The following is a 9335-nucleotide window of genomic DNA, read 5'->3' as shown; positions in this document are numbered from 1 at the left end:
TTTCCAAGTAGCTGTTAAGATTAAATTTGATTATTCACAATTTAATTCAAGAACAAATTAAATTGGTATATTCTTATTGCCATATTTCAACACTCCCTCTCAACAAGAAAGGGATTATTTGCCACCCCGATCCTGTCTCTATGGAATTCAAATTTACACTTTGACAATTCCTTTGTCAAAATGTCAGCATCTTGCTCCTATGTTGAAATAAACTGCAGCAACATGATCCTCCCATCATCAGTAGCTTGCTTTACCTTGTAAAGCCAATGGGAACTCACAACTAACTTGTTCTCTGGTCTCAGAACCACATCCCAAACACTGTTATGAAGTATGGAGTCATACTCCTCCACCATAGCATCAACCCAAATCGGCTGCTGCACTGCTCCCTCAAAGGAAGATGGTTCGGTCTCAACACATTCCCCAGCAAGGGCCATGTATCCAATGTATCTCTCAGGTGACCTCCTCTGTCTGCACTCAGAAGATGGTGCTCCCACATTCTCTCTCGCATCCTCCAACAATCTGTCTGCTTCTCTTGTGCGCTTCCGTCCATCTCTGAAAGACTCTATTTGAGTGGATGTCTCCACTCCTGGAACCTCTGCATGTGGTTGCTCTGCATCAATATGAGGCTCCTCTTCCTTAGGAACCAACAGTTCCTTTACAACCTGTAGTTGAAGCCCCTTCTCAAGGGAAACTTGCATGGCCTTCTGCTCATCAAACTTGAGATCTCTGCGAACCACTGTCCTCCGACTGGTAGACAAGTACACCCGATAGTTGTGAGGTGTATCAGTGTACCCCACAAGTATCCTCAACTCTGCGTTCATCTCAAGCTTCTTTCGTGCATCCTTTGTCACATGGAAATATATCGATGAGCCAAAGATCCTGAAGTGACCCACATCTGGTCTCTTACCAGAGAAAGCTTCCTCTGGTGTCTTCATCCCAAGTATGCGATGCGGGCTTCTATTCTATAAATAGACCGCTGTGTTGCATGCCTTAGCCCACAAGTGAAGTGGTAGGCCTTGGTCTTACATCATTGCCTGTGCTGCCCCTACAATAGTTCTGCTCTTCCTCTCAGCCACCCCATTCTGCTATGGGTTATGAGGTGCTGTCAACTCTCATTTAATTCCTTCCGCTGCACAAAAGTTCTTAAACTCTTGAGAGACATATTCTCCACCATTTTCACTTCTCAAGGCCTTGGTCTTCTTCCCTGACTCTTTCTCGACCAAAGCATTGAACCCACAAAAATTTGTGAAAGTTTGGTCCTTCTTCTGCATGAAATAAATCCAACATTGTTATGGGAATAAGTACCCTAGGGTTTTGGGTTAGAACCCCAATAGAGCAAGAGAAAACTATAGTAAGAAACACTCATACAACTCAGGAAACATGCTTATATAAACAAACTATGCGATAGCGACCATACCTGGATGTCCTTCGTTTGGGTAGTTCCAGCAGGGTTCAGACCCTTTGCAACTCATGATGATCTTCGAATCTGTAAATCAACCAATTCGAACATACATAGCAGCATATAGATAAATAATTTAATGAAATCAACTTTATATCATATAAGCAAATGATTAGTTATACATCAAAATAACATTCATACATGAATTACAACAATATTTGATGCATAAACAAAGTTAATCTCAGGAACAAGACATCGCTTCCTTTTATTATAGAAAGCTATAACTAACACGAAGAGAATTCACCTGAGTCTTCTTCTTCCAGCTCCAAGCAGAACCATCCTCCAGATCCGTCCAGTCCCAGTCTTCAACAACCTCCTTCCATAACCAATACCATGATATCTCAAATAAGAGGGAGAATATCAACAATCAAGGAAACAAGGGTTTCCTTAAACTTGGGGAAGTGCTTGAAGCACAGGGATACTTCAGACTCAGTCAGGGATAATCTCAATATAATAATTCTATATCTTCTCCCCCTTAAGGCCTTCCCATAGAAGTCTATTTATACTTCTCCCAATTAGTTTTTTAGTTGGGAAACAGTTGGGCCACGGGCACTAGGAGGTAAAAAACAGGTAAAACCCGTGAACTCCGCACATAATTAAGGAAATTTATTTTTTTTAAGTGTTTTAACACATATACGCGGGTTGGGTATTGACTAACCCACGTGTACACGCTTTTATCTCTGGGAAAAGTAGTGTATAGGGAATAAAACACTGTTTTTAAAATATTTGGACCAAGTCTGAAAGGAGGGGTTTCTCTAGGCCATATACCAAGCATCACAAGTACTAAGGGTGGTAAATGGAGCTATAAAAGATGCCCCTAATATATGAGGTCAGAAGGGGTACATGGTGGCCGAAATGTATTAAGTATATGGAAAGGAATCGTGTCGAGACTGAGAAGGACTTCACTAGAATTTAGCCTGCCAAGCCATCAAAAAGAGATTAGAAAGAAACTGCTGTCTGAGGTGGGCATACCCATGCTCAGAGAAAGAAAAGCATGTCCGCATATCAAATACGATTGGATCCACTATGTATACAAGTATAAAGGATTGAAAGTACATAATGGATCATCTGATCATGATCGAAAAAGTACATGTCTGAATATCACATATAAGAAGATGATCAATGAAGCTGAAAGATGAAGCTGATCACTGATGTCAAAAACTGATCCCAATGGTACCAAATGAACATGATGGAATAAAATGATACTACATCGCAACTCGGATGCCAGCATATAAGATGTCGCTATGAAGGACTACAACATATAAGGTGAATGGTGTTGACTAGCAGTAACAAGAGCAACTGACAAGTGAACCAAAACATGTTGATGCAACCCGAGGTCTTCATTGGCCGCTGTGGTACATTTCTACATAATGGAAATAAATGATATGAGGTCAACTACGTGAGAAATATTTTGATTACCAGTCATTGATGTATACCATTAACAAATGCGAGACTACTCATTGATAATGATAATGAGAGTCAAGGTACCCAGTACAATCTAACAAGTGCGAATGAATGAGCTGGAGTCAAACACCCGGAAGAATCTATCAATCAGGGACAATGATGGTTTCCCACTGTCGATAGCGAAGGAATCTGCCATTAATGACTGCAAACCCCAAGGTACTGCCAAATGGACTCTAGATCTTTGTCCCAGAGCAATGAGCCATAGTCGATAGGAAAAGATCCGCTAGAAGGAAGACATTAAGGCATCCTTCATCAATCTAGCATGAGTGTAACCCGTAGGCCAATAATGTGGAAGGAATCAGTCGAAAAAGTTGTAGTAATCCGACTGAAGCACATTTCTGGCGTACACAAGATGTAGCTAGCGCACGATAGAAACCCTCTGAACCAACCAATAATGAAAGCTGACACAGAGGTGAGGAATCCACAAATAGGGTCAAATTGAAACCAAGGCACTGCATGAATCCAAATGTGTGATAATGAAAACTAATGTCGAACATAAGGGAAACCACTCAATCAAAGACCCATGATAGTGATCGATGTTGAGCACAAGGTGACCTATCAATAATGAAAATAGGGTCAGGGTGCGGCTCTTGGCCTGCCCTCAAAGCAATATGTCATCATCGATAAGGAAAAGACCCGCCATCAAGAAGTCAATGGAGACCTTTTCAAACTGGCACGAGTAAAGGACCAATATAATTGTTGGGGCAAAGTGATTGCCTATCATTTAATTATCAACCCGGGGGTTTCATAAAACTTGCGAAGCATGCGTGCACTATATATGCTAGAAATTAGCTTTCAATTTAGATCAATCTAACTACTAAACCAAATAATGATAAACCAAATTCACCTATTCTAATTCAACAATCAATTCAAAGGAAATTATAGTACAATGTTTGGAATTGAAATCTTAATCTATCACACTTGCAGGAATTGAAATCTTAATCTACCACACTTGCAGGAATTGAAGTCTTAATTTACCACACTTGCGAGAATTGAAAAGCACACCACTCTTTTAAAAATGAAATTGCATGAAATGAAATCTACTCTAAGGGATCATGTGTGCATTATCAAATCAGGATCCTATGAAATGAATAATCAAAACCACATGATATGAAATGAAAGAAAAAACAATAATTCTTAACCTCTAGATATGAAAGCAAATAAAAACAATCACTCTTAACCTCTCACAAAGGAAAATATATGAAAGAAATAAATCTTAATCTCTGAAAGCAAATAAAAAAAAATCACTCTTAACCTCTCACATAGGAAAAGATATGAAATAAATAAATTTTAATCTATGAAAGCAATAAATCTTAATCTATGAATAGCAATAAATCTCACATATTATAGATGGCCAATCCAAAAGCATGAGGGATGGAAAGTTGAGAGGCTCCAAATACAAGCACAACCAAATCAAAGTGAACTTCACTCATGAGCATGGTGCCAAATCCAAATTATATATTCAAAACGTGAGAATTTCCACAACATTACACATGCCTTCAAAGGATAAGGCTCTCTTATTTATACAAAAACATAAGAATCTACCCTATTTAATGAGGATCCACTAAAATCTCATATAGTTACAACCAAATAGCTCATAATGAGACACATATCCCCTAGGTGTCTCATAGAGTTCTAATCCAAATAAGAAATGATGAGACACCTCATAGAGTTACAATCCAAATAGGACACATATCCTTCTTTGACCTTTTATCCAAATCTCCCCAACATACCCCCAACTAGAGCAATTGCATGTCCTCATGCAAATATTGCATTAGTTCCTTTGATTTTCTTGCAACGTCTTTGCTTTTGAATGAGCTTGGCTTATATCATATGTCCTTAAACTTTGCATTTGACAATTTTATTTATTTTTGCAAAGTATTCCTTGTTATACATTGAATTGCAACATGTTTGGTTGGTTCTTGTGTTTCAACCAAATTCTAATTGGTATTGGTTCTTGTGTTTCAATACCTTGTTTCTTTTTGTTGCAACAAGATTCATTGAACATATTTAAGAATGTATCTTTAAAATCAACCATATAGTGTGCTCTTAATTTAGACATTATTTGTAAATCATATAACTTTTTGAACCATAATGCAATCATAATTGATTAGGACAAGTATGTTAGGATGAAATGAAAATGTGTGATGGTGTATGATACATAAATATGAAATGATGTCCCTTCCCCCAAACTAAAGATATGAAATGTGAAAGAGGAAGTGAGGAATTTCCCAAAGTTACAATTTTAGTATTTTAAAGAATTGCAAGACTAAAAATTAGAAAACCACATACCTTCACTTACCTTCAATTTACATGAGTTATGGAAATTAAAGAGTGTGGCTGCTTCTGGATCATGGAATGAAATGTAGAATTCATCTGCTTCTTGATTGCATAAATGGTGGATGAGGTTGTGAAGTGGATTCTTTAATTTTGCTACTAAATCTATTGTATCTACTGCAAAATGCTGAAATGATATTGTAGAGCTGTAACTAGGGTCTCTCACACCGCTAATTATCCCACATTAATAAGTCAATCCGGGAACGTTTTGTTATTGCAAGGAGTAACTCAATCCGAGGCTGTTTGTTCGAGTAATGCTCGGTAGTATAGTGTCCTAATGGTTTGAAAGGAAACAGATGCTAAGCTGTAACGAAACTAACCCAAAAGATAAAATCACACAAGGCAGTTGATCAGTCAAGGGTACGGAAACAATAACCCATCCCTTTAGAAACTGATAAAGAAAAGAAATCAGAGCATGGACTTATAGGTCTGGGGCTAAGCAGCGTCTTGTTGAGGCTCACGACAGCCTTAGGCCTGCTCTCACACTAAAAACAACAAAGGCAGGTAAATCAAGCAGCGAAAAGTAAAATGGAACAGCGATCTGGAAATGGAACAACAGTAAGGAAATGGAACAGCAAGAATAGATGGAACAACAATAATAAATGGAACAGCAATAATGGAACAGCAATAATGGAACAACAATCCTCAATCGTATGTAAACGTTTTCTACTACTACAACAATCTGAGAATAATGGATGATATGACTATGTTCCTGAACAAGGTAATATTGCTTTCGAGTCTTGCAAATACTACTTCACATGGATCTGATAACAATAATATTCATACCAACATTCCGCTACAGAAATAGCTGAAAGACGCAATTCGAATAGATCCACTATTACAACGCAGAGACATGAGATAAAGGACTCATTCAGATGTCAGTTATAACGAAACATAACATATCACATAAAAGATGTATCAGATTACTTAAATAATGGAAATAAACAAACCACACAGTATAATAATACAAAAGCAAGTGTCCTTCGGAGCTGGGCCCTTGGCTGCCAATGGAACACTGCCTGAAGTTACTCCAGATGCAGAGACGAAATGAACACCAAGTCTTTTATATTAATTGCATCAACAAAAGTATAACAAAGTCAGATCTCAGAGAGACTCAATGATCACAGTTGGTTCTGGAATTTAGAATTACAAAAACAATCCTCCTCCGTTCAATGGCGTGGTGCCTTTATATAACAGAAATGACGGAGGTATCTAGATAATCAAAAGATAAGTTAAAGCAGCGATCCCTCAGGATCAAGGATCCTGAGGGATTCGCTAATCATTCGATTCTTCTCTTTCCCTTCTTGCGTTCTCCGTCTCAGTATCCCGCTTTCTTTCTCTGGGCTATTCGGCTCTAATTTTACTTGATCTTGTCTGCATCCGGTTCCCTGTTGGCGGGACAGTAGTTATTTTCCCTTTGCTTCTTGCTTTCAATCGCCGATCCTTTGTTTTCACGTCTTCCTGCATAGAAAACGTCAATCATTAGCACTTAAACTTCCTTTATCGATTGTTGCACATTTTATCAAAACCCTTTATCTTCTTTGAACTCATAATGCAGAAAAGGTTACAACTATTATTGAAAAACCACTAGATTGCTAGTCAAAAGCATACCTTCCAGGTGCTCCACACACCCCCCTGCTTACCCTGTTTCATGGCCTCATGAAAACATTGTAGTTGAGATGCAAGGCAGTGAGAGAATAGGCCGGAGAAGGGATCTCGTGAGGAGGCCGGCAACCGTGATGAGCAACTAGATGGTCAAAGAACTGGTCTATTTGATCTGCAGGCATCTCATATAAGGCCTGATATCCGGGTGCAGGGTGCCAAATAATTGGACTGCGAAATCGATACCCTAACCAAGATGGCCCTGCTTGCAGAATCCATTCCCCATAAAGGTTCAACCGGCTGGCAGCCAGCTCAAAATTCTCATATTTGAATGGTTCCCTGAGCTGGATGCTTGGACTAGAAGTCCGGTATCGAAATTTTGCAGCATCGAGGGCAAGATCTTTAATAGTCAGGAAATATTCCAGACCGTTTTGGATCAAGTCTTCGTGCATGGGCCCTATTATCTCAATGACTCCTGGGGTCCTTATGAGACTCCTATGCTTTCTCCATAGCGTCACTGGGTCTCTAGGTTCAGCTCGTATCCACAAGTCTAGGCTATTTTCTTGTCTCTGAAAGGTGTTATAAGCTCTGAGCCATTTCACCTGATTAACCCCAAATGAGATGAAGGCTTGGAATTGTACATCACCAACAAAAGGGCCAGGATTTAAGTCAGTTTCCTGGTCTAGCACAAGATTGTGCAGGTAAAACTCGCATAATTACCTTTGAGCTCTAACTCCATAGTGCTTGCAACAGTCTATAAAATCATTAACAGTGTTGATGTGGATAGGTGATCCTGCCCTAACGGCTTTTATTTTTAATCTCAGATATCGTTCAAGAAAAAATAAAGCATAATTTTTAGCAGGGGCCCTACAAGTCAAAACATCAGTATATAAGGAACACACGGTGTCCATCTGCTTAACAACACTATCTAATCGACGAGTTACCTTAGCAACCTTTTCCTGCTCCTTCTACCATCCTTCAAAGGCCTGGCTCTCGGACTGACTGATGTCTCGAAGTTGCTGTTGGAGCTCTTCATATCTTTCCTTGGGGACTGTCTGTTCTCGTAATTGCTCGGCTTCCTGTTGGGCTTCCTTCATCATTTTATGCAAGGTTCTAGTTTTTGGGTCCTTCTTCCACACAGCCGTAGAGGCTGGGAGTTTAACCTGGACCTTCTTATTATGTTGCTTTGAGTTTCGGACCCGAATTACGCCCGAGGGTGGTGCTTCTGTTTGGACTTCTTTGTTTTCTGTTTCCTTCTTAATGCGAACGAAGGGTTGCTGTGGTCTTCCTGCCATCGGAGCCTCTTGCTGTTCCATTGGAATATCCATTCGTTCTTCAAGGCCAGATGGAACAGCAGTCTGTCCCTCCGTGCCATTTGGAACAACAGTTTGTTCGTCCATGTCATTTGGAACAGCACCCTGTTCCTCATTATTATTTGGAACAGCAGACTGTTCCTCGGCAGTAGGTCTCCTGATGGGGTTTCGTCCATCAAAGCGAATTCTTGTCCTTGGGTTTCTTGCTACCGTGGTCCTCTTCCTTTTCCCTGCAGTCTTTTGTATCCTCAGACTGGCTTTCAGCATTCGAATTTGCTGCCAGAGTCTGGCTATAGTGCCCAGCAACCTCTGCTGCTTCTTTCTTAATCTCGCAATTTCCCTTGTTTCGGCAGAGGGTTTGGTTCTCAGGCTTGCGTCTTCTGTGATATCTTCCGGCATCTTGGGGACAGATTGTCCCATATTGTTATCTTCCATTTCATTATCATAGCCAGGCAGGTTTTCTCCCCCTGCTTCTTCTGCATGCATTTCCTCGGGTAATTCTCTTTCTGTGGGACCGTCAGGGACACCTCCTGTGCTGGAGTCCTGGCCATATTCTCCCATATTGGCCAGAACTGCTGCCAATTCCTCCTCACTTGGAGGGTCTTGCAACGGGCTACCCCCTGGCTGTGCAATTTCTTCTTCCTGATTGCCCTGTTTGGTGGCCTCTTCTCCCTCAGAGGGTTCATGTCCTTTTTCAATTTCTCCTTCCGGCTGGTCAGTCTCGGCCTTCGATTGCTCAGCATTTCCTTCGGAGGGTCTTCCCTATGATTCTGGAGGTTCATCCGCAATTTCAATTGGCTGGGCCGTTGTTCCCTGAATTCTTTCCAACCTTCCTCGTATCCGGGCCAGCCGAGCTGACTTCCTTGGCCTCTCAAGTTGGTCGGGAGTATCAGTAGGTTCTGCGGGTTTCTCTGGTTGCTCTGGCGTATCGGGAGGTTGCTTCCGTTTTGAAGCGGCATGTCTCTCTGCTGCTGACTTCTTGCGTTTCTCTAATCGTTCTGGCGTGCCAGAGGATTGTTCAGGTTTTGGGGGTGGTGCAGCCGATCCCCCTTCGATTATTGCGACCAATTCCTCCCAAGTGCTTTGCTGTTGAGTGAGACCGTGGCTCACTATCAACCGAATCAACCCATGGTGGCTAACGACTGTGTCTATGTGCTGGG

The sequence above is a fragment of the Pinus tabuliformis genome, chromosome 7 (assembly GCF_031772625.1).
Source record: "Pinus tabuliformis cultivar Carrire ecotype Pingquan chromosome 7, CPIR1, whole genome shotgun sequence".
Lineage (NCBI taxonomy): Eukaryota > Viridiplantae > Streptophyta > Pinopsida > Pinales > Pinaceae > Pinus > Pinus tabuliformis.
This window is presented reverse-complemented; position numbering follows the sequence as displayed.